This window comes from Gorilla gorilla, chromosome 9, assembly GCF_029281585.2.
Source record: "Gorilla gorilla gorilla isolate KB3781 chromosome 9, NHGRI_mGorGor1-v2.1_pri, whole genome shotgun sequence".
Classification (NCBI taxonomy): domain Eukaryota; kingdom Metazoa; phylum Chordata; class Mammalia; order Primates; family Hominidae; genus Gorilla; species Gorilla gorilla.
In genome coordinates this window covers 126,683,343-126,697,677 of record NC_073233.2, presented here as the reverse complement: position 1 = coordinate 126,697,677, position 14,335 = coordinate 126,683,343, and the positions used below count along the sequence as shown (strand labels likewise).

General features: G+C 42.8%; 1 protein-coding gene across 5 annotated transcripts in view; it reads left to right on the top strand.

Annotated features, from left to right (window-relative positions):
- DDX6 (DEAD-box helicase 6) overlaps positions 1–6,568 on the top strand; it is a 44,068-nt gene extending 37,500 nt beyond the window's left edge. For all 5 annotated transcript variants that reach the window (XM_031016040.3, XM_031016036.3, XM_031016037.3 and 2 more), the window contains exon 14: positions 2,249–6,568. The gene's annotated coding sequence lies outside the window, so the exon portion shown is untranslated. The remainder of the gene's footprint in view (positions 1–2,248) is intronic.
- The last annotated feature ends 7,767 nt before the right edge of the window (positions 6,569–14,335 follow it).

Sequence of the window (14,335 nt, the reverse complement as noted above, 5' to 3'; positions counted from 1 at the left end):
TCCTTGAGTAGCTGGAACTGTAGGCACATGCCACCACGCCTGCCTAATGTTTTAAATTTTTGGTAGAAACAAGGTCTTGCTTTGTTGCCCAGGCTGGTCCAGAACTCCTGAACTCCAGCCCTGAACTCCAGCAATCCTTCTGCCTTGGCTTCCCAAAGTGTTAGAATTATAGGCGCAAGCCACTGTGCCTGGCCTTTTTTGGCAGTTTTGTAGGGGGGATTTTTGTTGTTTTTGTTTTTTGAGACAGTCTTGCTCTGTTGCCCAGGCTGGAGTACAGTGGCACAATCACGGCCCGCTGCAACCTCTGCCTCCCAGGTTCAAGCGATTCTGGTGCGCCTCAGCCTCCCAAGTAGCTGGATTTACAGGCATGCTCCACCATGCCCAGCTAATTTTTGTATTTTTTAGTAGAGTTGGAGTTTCACCATGTTGGCCAGGTTGGTCTTGAACTCCTGACCTCAAGTGATCTACCCGCCTCAGCCTCCTAAAGGGAGGCTTGGGATTACAGGTGTGAGCCACCGCACTGCCAGCAGTTTCGAATATGAAAGTATTTACATTTCTGAACATGTAAAATGTTTTTAGCATTTACTCTTAATTTCTAGTAAGTACATTAATCACTCTGATAAAACTATCCATAATACCTTATTACCAAATGTTTAATCAGATTATGAGGATGGCCATCTTTTTAAAATACCCACTCTGGGCCGGGTACAGTGGCTCACACCTGTAATCCCAGTACTTTGGGAGGCTGAGGTGGGCGGATCACGAGGTCAAGAGATCAAGACCATCCTGGCCAACATGGTGAAACCCTGTCTCTACTAAAAATACAAAAATTAGCCAGGCATGGTGACACGCACCTGTAGTCCCAGTTACTCGGGAGGCTGAGGCAGGCGAATCACTTGAACCTGGGAGGTGGAGGTTACAGTGAGCTGAGACCGCACCACTGCACTCCAGCGTGGGTGACAGAGCTAGACTCCATCTCAAAAAAAAAAAAAAAAAAAAAAAAAAATGCCACTTGGGCTGGCTCAGTGGCTCACACCTGTAATCCCAGCACTTTGGGAGGCCGAGGCGGGTGGATTACCTGAGGTCAGGACTTCAAGACCAGCCTGGCCAACCTGGTGAAACCTCGTGTTCACTAAAGATACAGAAAATTAGCCAAGCGTGGTGGCAGGCGCCTGTAATCCCAGCTAGTCAGGAGGCTGAGGCAGGAGAATCTCTTGAACCTGGGAGGCAGAGGTTGCAGTGAGCCGAGGTCATGCCATTGCACTCCAGCCTGGGCAGTAAGAGCGAAACTCTGCCTCATAAATAAATAACCCACTCTGATTTCCTAGGTAATAAGAGTGAAACTCTGTCAAATACATAAATAAAATACCCACTCTGATTTCCTGGACAACCTGTCTTCCCATCTTTTTTTTATTTTTATTAAGATGGGATCTCACTATGTTGCCTCGGCTGGTTTCAAACTCCTGGGTTCAAATGATCCTCCCACCTTGGCCTCCCAGAGTGCTGGGATTATAGGTGTGAGCCACCACGCCCGGCCTCTATCATCTTTTGGTGACTATTGGGCTCTAGTTAGAAATGCATGAAACAAGGCTCAGCTTTAAGCAAGGTAGGTTGTTTCAGTATTTCCTAAAGAAAATCTAATTTGACAAAGGATAGTTTCCAAATTATAGGTGAACATCTTACCTATTTAAGTAACCTAATGTTACTTAAATTTTTTTTTCTTTCTTTTTTAAATAGAGACGAGGATTTACCATGTTGGCCAGGCTGGTCTCAAACTCCTGACCTCAGGTGATCCGCCCACCTCAGCCTCCCGGAGTGCTGAGATTACTGGCAGGAGCCACCTCACCCAACCAATTGTTACTTAAATAATTTTTAAATTACTCTGTACTGTTTTTTTCCTTAAGTTAAACATCAAACACAAACTCTTGGACAAGCATAAAACTAGCCAATGTTTGCTAGTACTTTGGCAGTATTCAGTTTGTGTAAGGTTAATTTTTTTTCCCCCTGATTTAATTGTTACGAGTGAGAGCTGCCTGCTATCAGAACATTCACATTCATTCAGGCCCCCAGTCTATCTCAGGGTTGCCTACCAGAAATTATTTAATCCTATAACCAGTAGATTCTATAGTAGGCACAGGGTTAGTAGAAACTACTAGAAAAGAGCATTTGGGATGAGGATTGTGAAAACCTATGTATCCTAGTTTGTGTTGCTTTCAGAATGTTAATTTTATATTCTCTTCTTCTGTAGGCTTTGACAAATTACAAAAGGCTCGTTTGGATCTGTGACACATCGTTTTGGGGGGAATGCTCTTCTCTTTGTGGGTTTTTCATCTTTTATTTTGGAACTATGAAGACTTAAAAGAGCTCAGACATTTTCTTTTTTTAACTGGTGAAGAGAAAAAGGCTGAAAAGAAGGAATATACCTTTTTTGTTCCACTTGTTTGCACTGTGTGCTGACTGAACATTAGTTGCACTAACTGCTGGTTTTTAAAAAATGTTTTCTGGGGAAAGGGGACAAGGAAGGAAAAGAAAGAAGAGAAGGGGAGAAACCCTAAAAAGAGAAGAATCTTAATGAACACGCAAGCTTGTCAATGATTTCAAAATTCTCCAACAGCTGACTCTCGTGCATTTCAACTTCTCCCTGATTCCTCATCCGTTTTTTAAGCCTGAAGAGCTTATTACTTATTTGTGCGAAGTGCCTTATGCTATGAGACCATTCAGAATATCATCTTTTAGACACAGCCCGAGGAATCAACAATAGTAACTCTTTCTTTCCTTTTTTCTTTTTCTTTTAAAAAATGTCTTTTCATTTTGGTTTCAGGTTGAAGTCTCTTCCCTTTCTACCCAGTACTCGAGCCCAGGGCTAGAAGTTGAAACTTACTAGTAATGTTAAACACCATTTTTTTTTTCTTTTTGTGGAGGAGTTGATATGCAACTGCAGTTCATCCGCACTGTAAATACATGTATTTAAAAAAACAATCCCAAGTAAAAATTTCTTCTGGGCTGAGTAGATAAAAAACATCATCGCTCCCAAAGGAAAGAGCAGTCTATCATTGCAGGAGCCATATGACAAGCCTTTGTGCTCTGTAGCAGACACTAAAGACTGGGTTACATACACCTCCAGTAGTAGTATGGCACTTGATGTGTAGACATGTCAGAGCCTTGGCCCTCTTTCCTCTGTGGCAAAGCGTGTCCCATAGAAAATTGGGTGTGTATACTTGTATAAACTTTGTAAATAAGTTTTTTTTCTGGGTTCATATATATATATATATATATACATATATATATTTTTTTTTGGATGAAGGTTGCTGGGATTAAGGGGATTAGAGTGATTATGGGAGCAGCTAAAGATGAGAGGGGCTCAGTTTTACGCAACACTAAATTCTAGAAAGTACTTTGGCCTTGTGCTGTAGAGAGCAGATTTCTATGGTACCCTGTGTTAGTAAAGGGGCCCAGAAATCTGGGATGTACTGTTTGCTGCCACACTGTCTCACCTAGTACCTTTGGAGTAGGTTTACCAGAGAGAGCAAGGAAGCTTCAAAACATTGATAATTAAAGATTTATTTTGAGAAGCTCTGATTTTGCTTCTTCCCCCTTTCTAAAAGTTTGAGGAATATTTCAAGCTCTGCAACAGGGGGCAAAGATTAATCTACCTTGCAGTGTAGGAATTCTATTGAGTGGCAGTGTCATTGAGCAGTATATATATAAAGCACAGATTTGCATTTCAGAATATTAGCCAGTACCAGCTTTGGTAATGTTAGCAGTTCTGGAGCTTAATTTTCTGTGGATCATTTCCTGTAGTGTGTAAATGTGTTGCCCTGTGCCCGCTTTGATACGTAAACTTTTGCAGGAATGGGCAACCTGAGAGCTGTTAACTTTCATGCTACAGAAAGCTGCTTGCCATTCTCTTGCATTGTGACAAGAATTGTTACCTGTCATTTTGCACTGTAAATTGCTGGCAGATGCTTTACAGTCAATAGTGTTGCTTTAAATTGTGCCCCTCCCAACATGCTTGATGTTTGGCCTGATCTCCAGGCAAAAGGAGTGAGATGAATCAAAACCAGTGAACTTTTTTTTTTAAATGTTTTTAATTCCCTTTTAACCCAGTGTACTAGGTCAATCAGGAGGCATCTGGAAAGGGGGGAAAAAAGCAAAAAACAAAATTAAAAAAAATTGATTTCCATATTTTATTGTTTTTCAGAACGCTAAAATACTACAAAATAAGTCCTGCATATACTTTAATGTTTTAACTCTTTTGGACAAAGGAATCAATTACTTGAAGTTGCTTTTTTGACTCTGCCTACTTCTGAGCAAACTATTTGCGACTCACCCACAATTCCTTGGAGATCAAAATCCTGCAGATGCCTCCTGATGGGACATAGCCCTAACTCCTTAACAACTGTAGCAAGAACTGCACGGTACAAACCCAAAAAAAGAACAAGCTCATCTATTTGGAACCGAAGCCTCATATTTTCTGTCCAGTCAATGTTGGTTACTAAATAGAAAACCTAATTAAGGAAGTAACTTTTTTCCAGGGAGGGGTGGGAGAGGGAATTTAAAAGGTGTCAACTTTTGACCAAAAAAATTTTGCCCTTGTACCGATGCAGCTCTCTTTCTCCCCCACCTCTTGCGAGATAAGAGGGATCATTCATGTAGAAGAAAAGAGTATAAATGCAATTCTGTATCTCGCTAGAGAACATGTGGGTGACTAAACAAAAAGTGCAGTCTCCTTCGCCAACTTTAGACTGCGTGGTGCCACATGCCTGTGGGTCCCTCTTAAAGCACAGACTTAAAATGGAAAGTATTACTGAAGTATAGCCTCTAATGAGGAGTGGCACTTAAACTATCTGGGACACCACTACTGGACACGGTCTTGTAGAGGCAGCTGTCCAGTTTTGGTGCTTGACTCTTGAATAGGAATTGTTAAATGGAAAGATGCTCTGAGGACTAGGTCAAAGCCTGGTCTTTTTTTTTTTTTCTTTCTTTTTTGGGCCCTCATAATAAGCATTGTTACTATTGGAAGTTGTTTTCACATTCTTTCCAATATTAAATATGTATTTTTTTTTTAAGTAATGATAATATTTTCCAGTGGCTCATTTGGATGAGAACTGCCCCCTATTTTTAATATTAAAACTACATCCAACTCATCATTTAGCCTTTGGTTGTACAGTTGTGTAATGGGCTGTGGACTGTTACACACCTTACCACCTCTAGGCCTATGTTTTTTCTTTCCCCATATATTCTGATGGGGATAAATACTGTTTTGCCTTTCCCATAGGAATGGAATACATTTATTCTAAAATGATCTTTCACGGAAGTAAGAGAGAGGGAAACCTAAATATACCTCTAAATTGTTTGAAGTTGGTCCCAGCAGCATAAAATGGGTTGGCCCCAAAGGGTTGGAGGGTGGGCTTGGTTATCAGTATTTGTTTTCAGAATGAGATGGGAGCATCTTTCCTTTGCCACGTGCTTTGTGCTTGATAACATCATGCTTGGTTCAAACGACAACTCAGCACAAAGCCTTGAGTATAAATCGTTGGAATCAAAACATCTCATTCTGATGACGTGGTTTAATTTTTTAATTTTTTTTTTTTTTAAATAGGGGTGGGAGGGAGGGTACTTTGCCCCAAAAGGGAGGGTGTCTGCACTAAGGATTTAGAAACACTTTGGAAGCTCGTAACCTCATCAGAAACTGCCTTTAGCCACACTCCTGACCTTCTAGATGAGTAACAAAAATGAAATAAGTTCTTGGAAATTAAGCCATTTATTTTAATTTGCTATTTTTTTCAATGTTCTAGGTATCTTTAAATTTGTTATTGTGGAATCATTTTCTTGCCAAATACCTTTATCAAAATTATTGGCCTCATGAGAGCTGAAGTAAGTCAGCTTTTTGGTGAACTTTAGTGGACTTCTGTGAGATTGTAGTTGTACTTTGTATCTCTAAAGATAGTTTTTTAAAACTCCCAAAGAAAATCTACTCTCCTTTCTGATCTAAAAACTCATCTTTGGGGTAAAGAGTTAAGTGTCCAAAGGTTGTCACAGTTCATGAGGTCAGAGGGAGCTAGCCTGGCACCTGGACTCTGCCCCTCCACAGCTGACAGATTCCAACAGAAGTGTATTTAAATTCTCCAGTAGACAATGCTGGGCAAGGGAGGGGGTAGGGCTGGGTTATTAAGATACAGGCTGCTGTATTTTAACCATTGGTTGTGGGGGAAGGGGAGCCTGGAGAAAACAAAGTCACTGTTCCCTTTTTTGAAACAGGAAAAAAAAATATTTTTTGTTTAGTAAAAATGGTAGAGAATTCCAATGTCCCTAGCCACAAGGGACCAGTTCCACTGAGAAGTGAACAGTGGGAACTCAAAATTTCAGAAACATCGGGGGAAGGGCAAATTGGCTTTCTCTTAATTGGCAGATGTTCCAGTGGGGGGGCTCTGTTTTTGTTGGGATGTGTTATGTTGTATGTACACATATATGGACCAGAGTCTGCTGAGTTTATAAGGTTCAAAAAATATGGTAAAATCTTGGTTTTTGTTAATTTATCTCAATAAAAGCCCACTGGAACTCCAAATGTGTGTGTGGTATGTCCTTAGTAGCAGCTGTGTGCATAGGAATCTGAGCATTTTGCTCAGGTAATTCATACTGTGAAACAGACATTTCTCAACCCATCATTTCTGTGAAGCCCAGTTGAATTCAGAGCCCCTTCATCTGTTGTAGATACTGTTCCACCATGCTGTCAGATTTCACAGCCTAAATGGAGAACCAAGATAATCGGTTGGGAAGAGGGGAGATGTGGTCCATAATATGTCCAAATACATCAGTAATTACCACCTCCTACAATTGTTCTCAAATGTAAAGCTGAACATACCCCCAAAACCAAGGTATACTACATCTTAACAGTATGAATGGAATTCATATGCTGAGAACTACAAACCACTGATGAAATAAAAGATTGGGAAATAAAAGTTGGGAAAAGCAGACACTTAAAGCTGAGCACATCACTCTCACTACCTCTCTACCCAAAGAAATGCTTAAGTATAACTAAGAAAATAGAGTCAGTCCCCTGTATCTGGGTTTTACGTCTGCACATTCAGTCAACTGCAGACCAAAAGTGTCAGGCCTACAATGGTTGGGTCTGTACTGAGTATGTACAGATTTTTCTTGTTCTCTGAACTGCAGTATAACAACTATCTACATAGCACTTATTGCACTAGATACGAGTAATCTGGAAATGACAAAGTGTACAAGATGATGTCCAGAGATTATACGCAAACACTACATCATTTTATATAAGGGACTTGAGCATCTGAGGGTTTGGGTATTCGCAAGGGAGGGTGGAATCCTGGAACCAACCCCCATGGATACCAAGGGGCAAACAACTGCAATACCTATATGCTGGAGCTACAAAATAAACTGACAGAAAAATCAGACCTAGATAAGTGGAGATGCCATGGTTCATGGACTGGAAGAATAAATCTGAGTTTCACCAGTTTGGTCTAGAGGGTCAATGCATTTCCTGTCAATCCCAATAGGCTTTTTTTGTAAATACCCACAAGCTGATTCTATAAAATAACATGTGGAATGCTGAGTGTGGTGGCATTCACCTGTAGTCCCAGCTATTCAGGAGGATAAAATGGGAACATCAGTGGAGCCCAGGGGTTCCAGGCCAGCCTGGGCAACATAGACCTCTCTAAAGTAGTAAAATTTATATGGGAAGGCAAATTATGCCATAACAATTCTGTAATAGGAAGAAATTGGAGGAGTCACTACCTGATTTGGACTCAATATAAAGATGCAGTAACGTATTAGCAAAAGGATAGATGTGTATTGATGGAACAGAATAGCCCAAAAATAGACCCACACAAATATAGTTGATTTTTGACAGTGCAAAGGCCATTCAATGAAGAAAATAGTCTTCAATAAGTGATATTGAATATGTTGCAAAAATCTTTCACCCATTCCTTGTGCCTTCTATAAAAACTCAAAATGGATCATACGGCCAGGCACAGTGGCTCATGCCTGTAATCCCAATACTTTGGGAGGCTAAGGCAGGCAGATAACTTGAGGCCAAGAGTTCAAGACCAACCTGGCCAACATCACAAAACACCACCTCTACTGAATATTTAAAAATTAGCTGGGCGTGGTGGTGCATGCCTGTAGTCCCAGCTACTTAGGAGGCTAAGGCACAAGAATTGCTTGAACCCGGGAGAGGGTGGTTGCAATGAGCCAAGATTGCGCCACTGCACTCCAGCCTGGGTGACAGAGCAAGACCCTATCTCAAAAAACAAAAGAAATGGATCACAGACCTAAAAGTAGAACATGAAACTAAAATTTCTGGAAGAAAACGAGAGAATCCGTGACCTGGTTGGGTTTGGCAGAAAGCTGAACATGCAATGTTATGGAGAAGATTGATGAGCAGCTGTTAAAATCTTCTTATCAATTAAGTGAGCTGTGGAGGATATAGAATAAGTAGTAACTTAGAATAATAGGAATTAGAATTTAGTTCAAGTAAATTCAGAAGTTAAGGAGAAAGCTGGGCCCAGTGGCACACGTAGTCCCAGCTACTCAGGAGGTTAAGTCTGGGGGAATCGCTTGAGTACCTGGAGTTCAAATCCAGTTTGGGCAACATAGACTGTGTGTGTGTGTGTGTGTGTGTCTGTCTGTCTCAAAAAAAAAATGTTAAGGAGACTTCAAAGATTTACAGATTGTACATTGGAAAAGTACATTGGCCAGTCACAGTGGCTCACACCTGTAATCCCAACATTTTGGGAAGCCGAGGTGGGGGTATTACTTGAGGTCAGGAGTTTGAGACCAGCCTGGCCAACATGGTGACACCCTGTCTCTACAAAAATGCAAAAATTGGCCAGATGCAGTGGCTCATGCCTGTAATCCCAGCACTTTGGAAGGCCAAGGCAGGCGGATCACGAGGTCAGGAGTTCGAGACCAGCCTGGGCAACATAGTGAAACCCCGTCTCTACTAAAAATACAAAAATTAGCCAGGCATGGTGGTGCATGCCTGTAATCCCAGCTGCTCTGGAGGCTGAGGCAGGAGAATCACTTGAACCTGGGAGGCGGAGGTTGTGGTGAGCCAAGATCGTGCCACTGCACTCCAGCCTGGGCAACAGAACGAGACTCCGTCTCTAAAAAAAAAAAAAAAAGTACAAAAAAATAAGCCAGGCATGGTGGTGGGCACCTGTAATCCCAGCTACTCGGGAGGCTGAGGCAGAGAATTGCTTGAACCCGGGAGGCGGAGGTTGCAGTGAGCCGAGGTCATGCCACTGCACTCCAGCCTGGACGACAGAGCGAGACTCCGTATCGAGAAAAAAAAAAAAAAAAAAATTAGCCGGGCATGGTGGCATGCACCTGTAATTTCAGCTGTTCAGGAGGCTGAGGCAGGAGAATCACTTGAACCCAGGAGGCGAGGTTGTATTGAGCCGAGACCGTGCCACTGCACTCCAGCCTGGGCAGAGTGAGACTGTCTCAACAAAAAAAGTCAAGTCAGGTAACCTGTCTCCAAATTCAGTTCTTTCACTGCACTACCCTGTCTATAAAGGAATGTGGGGGGACATGTCTTCAATCACAGGAGCAAAGAGAACGGATATGAAAATCACTTAACAGTACTGTACAGTCTGGTCTAAGGTCAGACTTCCTTGTAGACTCTGTGGGAAAGTATTGATTCTTAGATTCCCCGGTTGTCTTTCCATTATCTCATTAATCTAATTACAGAATAGAGAGTGTAGCAGGTGCCTACATCTTCAGGGCTGTTCTCTAAGCTCACTGTCTCCACAGATTGGCCCGTATGAACCACACTAACATTCCCTTTGGTCCCTGGCTTCCATTTGGGTTTGCTCACCAGGGATTCCCCCCAGGAAATCAGTGGGAGGGAAGACAGTAAGGTCCTCTAATTCCCTAATTAGAGTGTGTCTGCCTCTAATTCCCTCCCTGCAAGATTGTCTCTAGCTGCTTCGTCCTTCAGCCTGAGGTCTCTTACTGAGTCTGAATCTACATGACTCTTGCCTCATTTTCTGGTAACTGTTGCCTCCCTTTGTTAAGTTCTGCTACATAAGTCCTCTTCAAATTATGCTATTACAAGTGCGCCATCTGTTTCTTTTTGGGATCCAGACTGATAGAGTAATTGGTACCAGAAGTGGCCCTGGGAAACAGACTCTTAAAATTAGATCTGGGATTGGGTTAGTCATACTTGAAGAGCTCAATAACCTCCTCATGGGAGGTGGTAGAGGGGAGGCCGGGAATGGGACATGAGTGATCCATGGCATACAGTGGTGTCACAATTCAAATTTTGACTGGTGGTACCATGGGATGGAGTGAGGTAAAGGGCAAGGCATGGGGAAAGGGAGCTGTGACAATTATAGTGACAATAGGCCCTCGAGTGCATGCAGAAGAATAAGAGAAATAAAAATTAGGGACATGCCAGCTGGGTGTGGTGGCTCACACCTGTAATCCCAACATTTTGGGAGGCCGAGGCAGGTGGATCACCTGAGGTCAGGAGTTTGAGACCAGCCTGGCCAACATGGTGAAACCCCCATCTCTACCAAAAATACAAAAATTAGCTGGGCATGGTGGTGGGCGCCTGTAATCCCTCGCTACTCTGGAGGCTGAGGCAGGAGAATTGCTTGAACCCAGGAGGTGGAGGTTGCAGTGAGCTGAAATCGCACCATTGCACTCTAGCCTGGGTGACAAGAGCAAGACTGTCTTAAAAAAAAAAAAGAAGGAACATGCAATTAACATTCAAAGAGAAAGAGAAGGCCTCCTTGGGAGTTTTGGTGAAGGGCCCTTATCTGTAGATATTTTTGGTGTTAGCTAATTGATTCCAGTGTCCCTAGGACTGAAATAGATGGCAGCCTTTGAAAATCAAGTTTTACTTGATTTGTATAAACAGAAAAGCTCTAGATCTGTTGAAGAGAATTCTGACTTGAGCTAGTCTGTTGAACTCCCCTCAACAAGGCCAGTTCCTTGAATAAAAGGGAATCTGAATCTGTGGCCCCCTTCTAGCCTTTCTTTTTTTTTTTAGACGGAGTCTCGCTCTGTTGCCAGGCTGGAGTGCAGTGGCGCGATCTGGGCTGACTGCAACCTCTGCCTCCTGGGTTCAAGCGATTCTCCTGCCTCAGCCTCCCAAGTAGCTGGGACCACAGGCACATGCCACCACACCCGGCTCATTTTTTGTATTTTTAGTAGAGACGGGGTTTCACCATGTTGGCCATGATGGTCTCGAATTCCAGACCTCGTGATCCGCCCACCTCGGCCTCCCAAAGTGCTGGGATTACAGGCGTGAGCCACCAGGCCCGGCCTTCTAGCCTTATCCCAAAAGGGCTTGTGACTGTTTACCAGGGAGACAAGGGAAGAGGAAATAAACAGACGTTTGAGGACTACTGTAGACCCAAAATAATATGGCTCAGAGTAAAGACTATGCTGGTCAAGTGATCCATGGAGTTTTGGCTTGGGTCCATCTCACAGTTGGCCTAGTGGGTCCCTGAACCCAGGTCCACACAGCATAGTGGGAATGGACAGCCTCAGCAACTGACAGAATCCCCAATTTAGTTCCCTGACCCATGAAGTAAGGAATATTATGATAGAAAAGGTTAAATGGAAGACAGCAGAACTGCCTCTTTCAAAATAGTAAACCAAAAACAACACTGCATTCCTGAAAAGACTGAAGCGCTTAGTACCATCAACAAAGACTTAGAAAGTGCCGGATGGTGGTTCCTGCCATTACTCCACTCAACGCACATATTTTGTTTGTTCAGAAGATAAAGGATCATCAAGAACGACAGTGGATTATTGTAAACTTAATCATGTGGTGACTTCAGTGCAATCTGCTGTCCCAGATACTGTGTTCTGTTTGTCTTTTTACGGAAGCAAATCAACATCCCCTGCCACCTGCTATGTAGCTATTGATGTAGTGAACATGCTTTTTTTTTTTTTTTTCCTTCCCAGACCTGATAGTAAACACTACCAAAAGCCATTTTCTTTCAGCTAGCAGGACCAGCAATACAACTTCGTTGTTGTATGTCAGGGCTCTATTATCCCTCTACGTAGTGTGCAGAGACCTTCATCACCTCTAAATTCTATGGGGTATCATGCTGATCCACGGTATCATGGACGTGGTGAGCAGGATGTAGCATCTGCCCTGGATACTTTAGTAAAACTCAAGCCTGCCAGAGGATAGAAAATAAATCCAACAAAAAATCATGAACCTGCCTCCTCAGTGAAATTCCTGGGGATCCAGTGGGCTGGGCCATGTTGCAATAATCCCTTTCTAGGTAAAGGATAAATTACTGCATTGGCCCCTCCTGCCACTCAGAAAGAGGCACAATGCTTAGTAGGCCCCTTTGGATTCTGGAGGTAATATATATTTGGGTGTGGTACTTCCACCCATCTGCTGAGAAATCTGAATTGCTGCCATTTTTTAGGGTGGCCCAGAACAAGACAAGGCTCTGAAACAGGTCCAGGCCGCATTACAGGTAGCTCTGCCACTTGTGTCTTATGGTCTGGCAGAAGTGTCTATGGCTGACAGGAATGCTTATATGGAGGCTTTGAAAGGCTTTTTCAGATGTGTGGTAGCACAGCCCTTTAGGAATGTAAAGAAAAGCTATGCCGCTGTCTACAGGTAACATTCTCCTTTTTTCCCCCCTTTTTAAATATATAATTATTCTTTAACGTAGTGATGGGGGCTTGCTATGTTGCTCAGGTTGGTCTCGAACTCCTGGACTCAAGTGATCCTCCCGTGTTGGCCTCCCAAAGTGCTGGGATTACAGGCATGGGCCACCGCACCCAGCCTCATTCTGCTTTTGAGAAGCAACTTCTGGCTGGCTATCAGGCCTTATTAGAGCCTGGACTCTTGACTGAGAGTTACCAGGTTACCATATAACCAGAGCTGCCTATCATGAACTGGGTGTTGCTTGGCCTATCAAGTTATAGGGCAACTTTGGGCTCTCCTGGTCCAGAGGTCTGAGCTCCTAAAGGAGGAATACCTCTGTTAGGGAACTCAACAGTGGTTCCATTAAATTGAAAATCGAGACAGCCACGTGCCTATTTTGGGCTTTTTATGCTGATGAACCAACAAGCAAAGCACTGTTGGGATGATTGATGCTGATGTGAAAGGTGAAATTGGGTCATGACCACACAAAGAAAATAAGGAAGAATATATCTGAAATGCAGTAGATCCCTCAGGGATACCATAAATGTGATAAATGTTGATGGAAAATGACAACAACTAGGTAGGCTGTACTACTAACAGACCCTTCAGGAATGAAGTTTCAGATCTTATCACCAGGCAAGGAATCAGGACTAGCCAACATATTTGCAGAAAGCAAAGGAAATGCAGAATGGGTGGTGGAAGAAGGCAGTTATAAATACCATTTATGACCACATGACCAGTTGCAGAAATGAGGATTATTATAGTTATGAGTATTTCTTCCTTATTTTATCATAAATCTTGTAAGTATATATGAACCAATTCTTTCCTTTTCATCCCCTCTCATTCTCCTACTGAGATAAGATGTGTTAGCAAAGTTTAACCTTGGTCAGGCACAGTGGCTCACACCTGAAATCCCAGCATTTTGGGAGGCCAAGGCGGGTGCATCACTTGAGGTCAGGAGTTCGAGACCAGCCTGGCCAACATGGCAAAACCCCATCACTACTAAAAATATAAAAATTAGGCAGGTGTAGTGGCATGCACCTGCAGTCCCAGCTATTTGGGAGGCTGAGGCAGGAGAATCGCTTGAACCTGGGAGGTGGAGGTTGCAGTGAGCTGAGATCATGCCACTGCACTCCAGCCTGGGTGACACAGCGAGACTCTGTCTCAAAAAAAAAAAAAAAAAAAAAAGATTATCTTAAGCTGGAGGCAAATGGGAATCAACAGGGGCAGAAAAAAAGCCTTCCCCTGGAGCTTCCCTCTTCAGCTTTAAGTGGAAACTTCTGGAAAATTCCCTCATCTAGGGAAGTTTCATGACCATGAAGAAGAGGGAAAGTCAGTTGAGCTGGACCTGCATAAATAATCCTTATCTTCCATTAGTTTCCCCCATACATTTATCTTCCCATAGTTTTCTGCCCGTTCAAGCCTAAAGCCCTTTTTCTTTGTCTTAACTCTTATCTATAAATGTATTGTTCTTTGCTAAGATGTGATATAAGTCCAAGTTCTAACCATCCCTTTGGGTTGTTCACCACTGAATTTTCTGCCTTGCGATGTGTGCTGCATGCATTGACAAATCGTTTTTCTCTTGTTAATCTGTTTTTTGTCAGTCTCATTTGCTACGCTCTAGCCAATGAACCTAAGATGAGTAAAGGAAAAAGAACATTTTTTTCTCCCCTAGGAAGT